Raw genomic sequence first — 11,382 nt, 5'->3', positions numbered from 1 at the left:
CGTCCGACACGGCCGATGCATAACATGTAAGACAATACGCCTACAAAGGGGCGTGCTTAAACTTTATTAAACCATGGACCATAAGTTGTTTCCTTGGCAAAACTTGCCAGCCAAAAAGAAGTGAAAAAAGATGTCTTCCAAGAAAAAAAAACATGAAACAGAAAAAGGAAAAAAAGGAAAAACGCATAAAGTTTCGCACGCCTTCCTATCTTATTGGATAACACCTAGACCAAACTTTAGCTAACGCATGCCACCGTCATCCCCAATCCCATCACCAGCCAACTGACTGTAGTGAAATAACGAAAAGAAAAGTATTAAAAATGGTATACTGTGTTTACGTATATATGCATCGAAAAGTAGTACGGGTTTTCATTACTAACACTAAGTGCAGACGGTATACCTTTCATGTGGGTCACTGTCAACTGTTTCTTCTGAATCCGAATCTGCATAAGCAGGCCTGAGAAGGAAAAGCGCGAAACACTTATGTAGACGGTTATCCAAAAATAAATATGCACAATTACATTGTTTATGGAAATCAATCATTTATAGTTGAAAGTTTTTTTGTTGCCTTTCCATTTATAAGGACACCAAGTTTATTTTTTTTCAAAAGCCAACTTCTCCCCTTATATGTCTTTACACATTCGAAGTGATGCGTTGCCAAGTTTTTTTATTCCTAATTTTTTTAATGTAGAACAATGCACTTTTATATTTACGAACTCAAGTTTCCGACTGTTGTAGCCTCCTAATTTTAAAATAGAGTAAACATATACCAGGTATGTAAATAAAATGGTTTATTAAACAGGGCACGAATAAAGTGTAAGCCGATATATACCTTACTTACGATCGCTTCAACGCGCTTAACTGGTGTCGGTATGGGTAGCACCCCCTTGTCTTTAGCGGGGATCGATGGAGGTGTGGAAGAACCAAAGGGCTTACAACCATCCCCATCTAGCAGGACATTCTTGCAGCTGAAGGATTCAAAATGGCCATGATCATAATACGTACACGAATCAAGCTGGAGGGTCTGAGTGCTGCCCATAAGAGAATGCAAATAATTCGACAATGTTGAAATGCTTCCATCAGCGTTCCTTACCATCACCGGAGTGAACTTATCCTGTATGTTAGTGGAATAAAGGTTGTAGACGCGTGACAGGCCAGACTCTGCTGTGAGTATACTATGAGCAGTGGTCTTAGTCAAGCGTTGGGCGGTGTCTTCAAAGCAGACAACGACAGCTGCGGGTGTTGAGTCAAACACCTCGAGTTCTAGCCTGAAACTGTGCAAGGTTTGTAATTTATTTTCAGTTATAAGCCTGCATGAGAATGGCTACAAATTAATACAACTAAGCTAAAATGAATCAGATACATATTAGGTAATAACCATATATAGACTTAATTAACTTAAGCTGCACACATAATAAGGATAGGCATCACATTCACTACTTCCACCCCACAAGGGTCATCTTCCACCATCGCCATCACAGTCACCGCACTTTTGTATCGCTCCACAACTTCTCCACCACCACCCTCCGTCGTCTTAGTTTCAATTTCTTCCTCTTCTATCTCGTTGCCGCTGCTTCGGCTAGAATCAATCGGATACACTTCCGAGTTGGACGCCTTTATGTTTGGCATCACCGGAGTGAAGCACAACATTCAGGTTTCTTTGACACCGATTATTTTTTACTACAATTAACTAATCTACTTTCAACTATTTTCCACACCATTTGAGTAAAAAGAAAAAAAAAGGACATTTTCTTGATTCTCTTAAAAAGATTGTTTTTATTCATTTTGAACTGGGGATTTTTATGTGTCAAAGTGGTTAGAGACGTGCAACTTATAAGCCTTTATTTATATATAAGCATTGCTGGGATAGTTCACACTAAGATGAGCATTTATACTAATGCAATTGTGAGCATTGTGCAGCTAAACAGAACAAACGTAAAAATGTTGAATCATGGATATGTGTGGTAAAGTGTTAACTCGCCAACTTTAAACCAAAACGTAACTATTTATTATATAAAAAATAACTATATTGAAATGGTATCGCGTGTTTCAATTAATAATATAACCTTATAATACAAAAGCTTTCATTGTATAATTAGTTTTTATTCGATCTCGTTTTCTTTTAAACATATAATGATTTTCATGGTTGTTAAAATGAGCTAAAAACAAATATTTTGAAAATCCAATAATAAAACTCTGGGAAAAAGGAGCTATAAACAAATATTTCGAAGATCCAATAATAAAAACTCTAGGAGTTTTTTCAACTATATAATTACATTTTATGTAGGCATTTTATAAGTTTACTTCTAATACAATTATATTTAAAACATTAAATTAATTATTATTGTTATTATTATTATTATTATTATTATTATTATTATTATTATTATTATTATTATTATTTAAAGAAGAAAACCATTAGGTGGTTTAGAAAACCATCAAATTCTTTAACCACCGTCTTTCACGTAAAAACCATGTATTGGAAGAGAGGAAAAGAAAAATATATATGAAATCCTAAAAAACTCTACAACCCTCTTCTATACTTTATATGTGCTTCATCTCTCTACACTTTCTCAAGTCTCAAAAACCATATAATTAAATATGGCTGACCAAAAAAAGAAATATGACAAAAACTGTAGGTGTTTCATCCTAGTCAGGCCTTGAATTGACTTGGATTGGTGATCTGGTAAGGTGTAAAAGAATGGAAAGCTCGGTTCTTGTTCCATGATTTATGGGACAAAAATTTCTGGATTTGCAAATCTCTCAACAACCTTAACTGGTTTTGAAGCCAGAAGATTTATTCGTCTTTTGTTGAAGACCTTTTGCTCCCACCGTTTGTAACCCACCTTCAACCATCATTTCCCTTGCCATAAACTTTACAACATCTCTTCAACTCTAACCCATCACATCTTCCTCTCTACTCTTTTCCCCTCTCTCCACCATCATCGATCTTCTCGTCAACCGCTGCCACCCAACCCGCCGTCGCCGCTGACCACTGCAAAACCCTTACCTTGGGTCGCTCTCTCATCTTTGTTCCTCCTTTTCAACCCTCTTTTCACCATAATTAATCAACTGTGGTGCTGGTGGTTTTGGCTTTTCAATGAGGTTGTACCATCTTCTTTGATTGCTTGTACAATGTGTTAAGTTTTGAAAATAGTTTACAACATATGAGACTGAGAAATGGACAAATGAGATGAGAGAAAATTGAAAAGTAAATATGTGAGAGGAGAGTAATTTGTTAATTAATATAGGGAAAATTCGGTCAGTTACAAAACCTTTGAATTCTTTTTTGTTATCACTAAGTCTCTACATAGTTTCTACATTGAAGACTATATTTATTGTATTTATTTGGCAATTATGGCCATTAGTTTAACAGTTTCGAAATTTAATAAGCATTATAATATAGTAATCATTTCTAATTTACTAATTGGTTTTATGCCTCCTTAATGAAAATGACAATTATGCCCTTGAAAGACACAAATTTAAGAGGCTAACAATGAAGGTTGTAAAAAAGTTCATATAACTAAATTTTTAAGTATATATATATAACTCTCTGAGCCTTAAATGTTAAATTAAATCCCTAATTTGATCTGAAATTGTAGATATGCAGCTGGACTTTGATTCTGTATCAGATGGTTGAATGAATGGTTGTTTCCACTCCCAATCATAGTTTTGTGAAGGTGAGGATAATTGATGTTGAATGGTTATGTCTATTGGGAATTCAATAGCCTAATCAAGCACATAAGATTTCTGTGATCGGCTTATTACCAATTTCTACCATTCTTTATTTGTTTTTTCAGAGCATGTGTAATATTTGGTGACAGGATGAATGGAAGGCAACCCTTTTGTTGAGAATTAAGTAAATGCTAAAGGCCTGGGAGGCTCGGAGATGGAGGAGGATGATCTTACTTAACTCCCAAATCTCTTCAAAATTAAATTCATGGTTCCATTTTAATTTTATTTGTCTGCTTTGAAAATTAAAAAAAAAACAATTACAAGTGAAGGGCTTTTTTATATACGTATGTACAGGTGAAAGTAAAAAAAAAAACAATTACAAGTGAAGGGGATCTTTATGTACGTATGTACAAGCATATCTTTATGATGGATACCAGGAAGATATTGGTAGAGTTGAGGTTTTTTATAATGCCAATACAGGAACTACAAAAAAAAATCGAGTGAATTTCAAGTTTTGTCCTTTATCTTTAGGCCACTTTGCAAGTTTTGTCCTTTATTTTTAAATTTGACGAGTTTTGTCCTTTATGTTTAAAAATCAAGCATGTTTTACCCTTTATGTTTAAAAATCAAACACGTTTTGTCCTTTATGTTTAAAAAATCAAGCACGTTTTGTCCTTAAAAATCAAGCATAAAGGACAAAACGTGCTTGATTTTTAAACATAAAGGACAAAACTCGTCAAATTTAAGCATAAAGGACAAAACTTGCAAAGTGGCCTAAAGATAAAGGACAAAACTTGAAATTCACTCAAAAAAAATCGGTTCCGAAGTTCAGGTAATTTTACTTTTTTCAACAATATTGGTTAAAAAAAGGAAACTCAGTTATGGGTCAAAACGGGTTGTTTTTATGTTTTTTTTCGCAATACGCATCGGGTTAACGCATGACATAACGCTTGGACATATTCATTCAATGTTTGCTTATTTTCTTGTGATTAACTATACCAAGTTTCATGTTGCCGCTATGTTAATTGGATTAAATCCTTCAATATACTTTTGAACATCTACTTCATTCAACACTCATGATATATTTTCGGCTTAATGACTAACTTACATAAGTTATGAAATGGTATCGTAAAATTGCGTGAATACAATTCTATAGAGGGAGTTTAAATTTAAACACTATGCAGGACTCATCAATGTATTATCCCTTTAGACGTGTTTAGCGATTCAGTTATATTTGAATAAAACTAAATATTTGGTACCAATTATTCTTGATTATTGCTTTCAGGTGAAAAAGTCGAATTTAGAGAAATGCATATCATTTCTTTAAACTGTTAACTTATTCGTTATAATCTGCACTAAACAAAGCTTTAGAGACGCATGGCTTAATAACTGGTACAAGACCATTAAGTGTTGCTGAGTAGATTGGGTGTCTAACCCCATGTCTTGTGTTTAGTTTTATTTCTATTTTCTTTGATATGTTGTGGCTCTCTTTGCCTTCTGTTTTGTAATCCAGGTCTTCGCTAGAGTCAGGGATCCTAATCCGATATACACGTAAATCACTCACTGTTTATTCTTTTATTTTACTTTTTTTTAATATGAATTTTTATTTATTATTTTGTTTAATGTTTGGAACAGAACTCCAAAGGAGCTGCATAAGTGGATTACCATCATGCTTGATGCATACTGACTTCCTAAAGAAGAAACTGATATTGAGGAAGCCAAGGAGATGAATTTACCGATGATTATTCAAACACTGGAAGTCTAATCGTTTTCTCATTGAAGTTCCCAAGATTGGAAGGCACAATTGAGGCTCCCACCAGCTGACACTCGATATAGATTGATTGGCTACCAAGCTATTCAGAACTCAGAGGTGTTCTTGAAACTTTTGGTTTCTTATATCATTCACCTACAAAAGATTCTTCTAACGCTGAAATGTTTTTGGAGGTAATATCATCATATTATTTTGTAAGTTATTTCGGTAAGTTTACGTTTACATGGGATTTATTAATGGTTGATTACTCAAAACCTTGGTTTTGGCGAAAACAAAGTTTTGGCTTTTTTGTGTTGGAGGTATTAGATATATTAGTAATTTATAAGGAGAGACAAATTTTAACGAGTCTAACCCCATATAATCATTCATGTGAAAAAATGGGTAGGTCGTTTTTTATTTCATACCTGCCGGCTGCCAGTTCAACATTTTTTATCCATTTTTTTTTAATTTTTAAATAATCAATATATTATAACAATATATAAAATTAGAGTTTTAAAGTATTAATACCCAAAAAAGTTAAAAAATCCAGGTTAAACTAAACGGATCATGTTCGTGTCAACTTGTGAGTACACGTGTTGTGTTGAGGTTCATGTGTGTGATACGACTTTTGGGTTCGTGTTTGGTTCGACCTGCCACCCCACGAACAAGACCCGTGTAGCAGCCGTAGTTGACCTAAGCGCATTTTATATCCCTTTTTAAACGTAATATATAATTAATAGGTCAAATATGGTTACATAAACAATATTATAACAATAATGATAAACAAATTTGAAGACTATGCATTTGAAATTTGGATTGCACTCTGGTCAACTTTCAACTTGTCTGGCCTGATTGTGTGGCAGTCAACCTATAAATGGGTCGAAATTGACATGTTATAAATTTGTGTAGGTATGCTCGATCTTTTGAAGATGACGAAGGATGCCAAAGACTTTAAAAATACATATGGTAGGCCAATTATGATAACCTAAGTGGTATGGTGAATGGTCTGACATTAATCTAATAAGTGCTGGGAGGTTCAGGCAGTTTGGGAAGAATAAAATTAATAAAGTGTGGCTTTTTATCATAAACCCATGTCTAATGTATGTTATTTCTTATAGGAAAGTACCTATGCCGACATGCATCCACAAGGTACCCGTTGCTACACAGGTGCATGGGTCCGATGGCCTAAACCATGGCCATTAAGGGTGGAAAAAGTACCTTACTGGTTGTTATCTTCATAAGTTGGTGCGTAGGGAAAAGGTGCACCCGTTGATTTCTCTGTAGACTTTGAACACTGGAAACGTGTGCTCAACAAGTCTTATAAGAGTGATCTCAGGATATACTGGTCAACTGTGAGGAATGTCATGAACATGAGAGCTGTATATGGAGGGTAAGCAATAAATTTACTTTTCTACCCCTCCTTTAAACTAAATTTAAGACATTTTTACCTCCATTCCACAAACTATCACTTATTTCCTTGGTTTTAAAAGCATGCACGAGGTGCGAGGGTGATAAACAACTAATGGGATAAGAAACCATCAATGGTTTGAATAAAAGACTGATATATTAAAAGCTTCTGGTTGTATGTAAACCATATATGGTTGTACATAGAGGAACGCCTCGCGTAAGTAAAGCTTTTGTCACGCGCCTCTGCTTTCAGGACCTAAACGCCTTGGAGTGCCTCTCGCTTTTTAAAACCAAGCTTATTTACAAAATGAAATGTGTTAACAACACTGGTATGGAGATGATTGTATCACAAACAACAAAGAACAAACAATGAAATAGCGACAAAACAAGTGACAAAACTCTTATTAAACCAACCCAAAGATGTTACCCCCCAATCTCCCAAACAGATCTTACAAAAGTAAGATCTGAAACAATACAGAATGATACAGAAATACAATACAGACTGATGATCATCCACAGATGATCATCCACCAAGATGCAGCACCAATCTCTCAACAACAGAGAGAAAATCACTAAGTACAGCTGCGTACAAAACCCTAGAAATACAGAGAGAAATTGAGAGAGTGAACAATGGTTACAACTGAAGTATCTAGATATTTCTGCCCCTTTTATATCCCCAAAGCTACAATTTACACTTCAGTCCAAGAGAAATGCCAAAGATGATCGCAGTCCTCCGAATGTTTCACAAAGGCCCCTCAACTTGTTGTAACAACCTGAACAACTTAACAACTAATAAGCCCAAATAATAAACAATGCCAAGCCTGCTTACAAGCCCAACATAAGCCTGCTTACAAGCCCAACATAATGGATAAAGCCCGAATGAATGAAACTAAAATACCATGATCTTTTAACATCCCCCCTTCATTCAAACGGCTTTAAACATATTTACAAGACCTAATTTTTCACAAAAAACCTCATGCATACCTGCACTCAAACCTTTCGTAAAAATATCTGCAAGTTGACTTTCAGAGTCAACTTTCACAGTTTGAATAAAGCCTGAACCTATTTTTTCCCTAAGAAAATATAGATCCAGCTCAAAATGTTTTGTCCTCTCATGAAAAACTGGATTAGCAGCAATGGATATAGCTGCACTGCTATCACAATGCAATCTAACAGGAACTTTACAACTAACACCAAGTTCACTCAACAAATTCACAATCCAAACAAGCTCACAAGTAGCTGAACACATGGCCCTGTATTCAGCCTCTCCAGATGACCTGGAAACAGTACTCTGTTTTTTACTTTTCCAGGAAATCAAATCTTGACCCAGAAAAATACAATACCCAGTGATAGACTTTCTAGTATTAAGACACTTACCCCAGTCAGAGTCAGCAAAACATGTTATCTCAAAACTATCACTTTTCCTGAATGACAAACCTTTTCCAGGGCATAATTTAAGGTATCTCAACAGCCTTAAAGCAACTTTGAGATGAGAAACACATGGTTTATGCATATATTGACTAAGAAATTGAACAGCATAGCATATATCAGGTCGAGTTAATGACAAGTAGATAAGTTTTCCTATCAATTTTTTGTAATTTGTAACATCAACTAGTTCTTCCTTATCACTACTCATTTTATTATTAACTACATGACTCAGCTCAATAGGGGTATTTACTGGTTTACAACCAAGATAACCAAACTCAGATAAAAGATCCAAGCAATACTTACGCTGATTCAAGCAAATACCAGTTTTATCATAGACAACTTCTAAACCAAGAAAATACTTTAGAACACCCAAGTCCTTTATTTGAAAACTTTTGCTTAAAAGACCTTTTATCCTATCAATCTCAGAAAGGCTGTTCCCTGTTATAACAATATCATCTACATACACCAACAGGGCTACAAAAACAGAACTTCTATTCAACACATACAATGAATGATCACATTGACTTTGAACAAATCCAACACCAATTAAAACATCAGTCAACTTCTCATTCCACTTCCTAGGGGCCTGTTTCAGCCCATACAAAGATTTAACTAGTTTACACACTTTTTTTTATCACTTTTAGAGTAATAACCCTCGGGGAGACTCATATACACATCCTCAGTTATGGACCCATACAAGAAAGCGTTATTAACATCAAGTTGATACAATGTCCAGCCATTTTGAATGGCCAGACTTATTATACATCTAACAGTAACCATTTTCACAACCGGTGAAAATGTTTCCCCAAAATCCAAACCTTCCCGTTGGTTATAACCCTTTGCAACCAACCTGGCTTTATACCTCTCTATTTCCCCATTGGCCTTATATTTTATTTTAAAAACCCATTTACATCCTATGGGTTTTCTATTAGCCGGTAAATCAACAACAGTCCAGGTTTGGTTTCTAAGTAAAGCTTCCATTTCCAAATTCATAGCTTCAGCCCACTTAGGGTCTTTTGAAGCTTCACTAAAACTGTTTGGCTCAGTAGACTTATTCAAGTTACTAATAAAACACATAGACTCATCAGTCAAACACGAGTAGTTAACCACCTTATTTATATCATACTTTACAGAACTACTAAGCACAAAGTCTTGAAAATGTTTAGGAACAGATGTAGACCTAGACGACCTTCTAAGACTTGTAAAATTTCCCTCAGATGGGTCGATCTCAATATCTGACACAGCAGTGTCCTCTGCCATGCCGGACTCCGCTCTATCACTACTATCTACACTAGACTCTGCATTATGATCTAAATCAATAGGTCCAGGAGTGGCAGATGTAGAGGGAATCGGCTGCTGATCATCACTGACAATGTCATGAGATCTGTCTATACCCTCTTCATCATTGGGAGTTTGAGGAGTTTCAGTAGAATATGCTTCATACAAATCAAAAAAATTTACATGATTCAAACTTTTATCAACACCAGCTTTATTTACATTATCACTAAGAAGTTTAGACTTGAAAGGAAAAACATGCTCATAAAATTTTACATCTCTAGAAAAAAAGATTTTTTTCTCATCTAAACTCCATAGTTTATACCCTTTTTTTACATTAGAATACCCAATTAAAACACACTTATCAGCATGATAAGCAAACTTATCAGTCTCATTCAACACTGTACTGAAGCATAAACACCCAAAAGACCTCAAATGAGACAAGGAGGGTTCAAAACCAAACATTAACTCATACGGACTCTTTCCACCTAACACAGATGACGGAAGCCCCTGTTAATTAAATACACAGCAGTTAGCACACAATCACTCCAAAACCTCAGTGGTAGCCCACCCTGAAACATCAATGCCCTGGCTATGTTTAAAAGATGTCTATGTTTACGTTCAACTACACCATTTTGCTGTGGTGTATATGAACAGGAGGTTTGATGCAAAATACCTTTTTGTTTCATGAAAACATTCATCTGATTATTCACAAATTCAGTTCCGTTATCACTACGAAACACTCTTACTTTAGTTTTAAACTGAGTTAAGATAAGCTCATAAAAATCTTTTAAATTCTCAAAAACCTCCATTTTATTTCTAAGAAGATAACACCAAACAGACCTAGAATAGTCATCAACTACAGTTAAAAAATACTTGTATCCTTCATAGCTTGTTACCCTATAAGGACCCCATAAGTCTAAGTGCACTAAATCACCAATGCCCTTAGACTTATGGTCACTCAACGGAAACGGAACTCTAACTTGCTTTGATTTATGACAAATTTCACATGGATCATGCTCAACAGTTTTAATTTCAAGCTTATCTTTTAACACAGCCAGAACTTGATCAGAAGGGTGGCCTAACCTACTGTGCCACACATTAGACTTAGCAACACTATTATAACATAAATTCACATTATTACCATGTCTACCCACAAAATACAGCCCATTATCCTGGTTACCAATCACCAGGACTTTCTTTGATTTCAAATCCTGTAACATACAATTACTTTCATTAAACAACACAACAATATTATTGTCTTTGGCTAACTTATGCACAGAAAGCAGATTGACACTATAACCAGGAACATAAAAAACATCTTTTAAAACAACATTATTAATCAGTTTTAATTCTCCAATCTTTACAACATTTACACTAGTTCCATTGGGATGACCAACTTTTAAACCACATTCAAAGACATCAACACAATTAATCATATCCTTATCAGTATTAACCATATGCTGATTTGCTCCCGAATCAACAACCCAACTATAACCATGTTCAAAATTAACAACACTAGAACAGCTAACAAAACTATTCACATAACCAGACTCACCTGCCATATTAGACTTCTGCTGCTCTCCTTCTGACTTTTCACCAATTAAACTCATCAACTTAGTAATCTGCTCAGAAGTAAAAGGAAGAGCAGATGCAACAGAACTAGAAGGAGCAGCAGATTGGTTTGACCTACTACCCACATTGTTTCTACCTGACTGACCTACAGGTCTCTTTTTCATACCAGGAGGATACCCAATTATCTCAAAACATCGGTCAACTGTATGACCCATCATATTACAATGAGTGCATTTCAACACAGAATTAGAACCCCTAAAGTTTCTTCTAGA

The 11,382-nt window shown here is 35.1% G+C and overlaps 1 long non-coding RNA gene across 1 annotated transcript; it reads right to left on the bottom strand.

Annotated features, from left to right (window-relative positions):
* Nucleotides 1-225: 225 nt before the first annotated feature.
* On the bottom strand, nt 226-940 carry LOC110891629. The gene is made up of 3 exons (XR_002565430.2): nt 838-940; nt 401-457; nt 226-286 (listed from the first exon to the last, which is right to left on the bottom strand). It is a non-coding gene; the product is annotated as an uncharacterized LOC110891629 (long non-coding RNA).
* Nucleotides 941-11,382: the final 10,442 nt, after the last annotated feature.

This window comes from Helianthus annuus, chromosome 11 (genome assembly GCF_002127325.2).
Source record: "Helianthus annuus cultivar XRQ/B chromosome 11, HanXRQr2.0-SUNRISE, whole genome shotgun sequence".
In the NCBI taxonomy this organism is placed as follows: domain Eukaryota; kingdom Viridiplantae; phylum Streptophyta; class Magnoliopsida; order Asterales; family Asteraceae; genus Helianthus; species Helianthus annuus.
Note: the sequence above shows the minus strand (reverse complement) of the source record. Positions and strands in the feature narration are given on the sequence as shown.